Raw genomic sequence first — 338 nt, 5'->3', positions numbered from 1 at the left:
GGATACCATGACATCATTTTTATCTCATTACAGTGCTATGGAAGACCAGCTTACATGCATACACAGCACCTGACACAACTATATCTCTATCCCCTATGACATCAACCAGGCTAAACATAAAACTCATGCAACACCACAGCCAGAGAAGGTCATGCTGCAGTATGGAAAGGAAAACTGGAGAGTTTGGGAAAGAGAATGTGAGACTAGCATGACGAGAGAGCAAGAAAGCAAAAGGAATGAGAAAGGATTAGTGGAGATGGAAGATAGATAGACAGACAGACACAGGAAGGGGGGGGAGAGAGAGAGAGAGAGAGAGAGAGAGAGAGAGAGAGAGAGAG

The 338-nt window shown here is 44.7% G+C and overlaps 1 protein-coding gene across 1 annotated transcript in view; it reads right to left on the bottom strand.

The window, feature by feature from the left end:
- The window catches only part of XKR7 (XK related 7), a 5,586-nt gene that overhangs the window by 1,292 nt on the left and 3,956 nt on the right, over positions 1–338 (bottom strand). The gene's annotated exons all lie outside the window — the stretch shown is intronic.

The sequence above is a fragment of the Nanorana parkeri genome, unplaced genomic scaffold (genome assembly GCF_000935625.1).
Source record: "Nanorana parkeri isolate BGI_ZX_2015 unplaced genomic scaffold, ASM93562v1 scaffold237, whole genome shotgun sequence".
In the NCBI taxonomy this organism is placed as follows: Eukaryota; Metazoa; Chordata; class Amphibia; order Anura; family Dicroglossidae; genus Nanorana; species Nanorana parkeri.
Note: the sequence above shows the minus strand (reverse complement) of the source record. Positions and strands in the feature narration are given on the sequence as shown.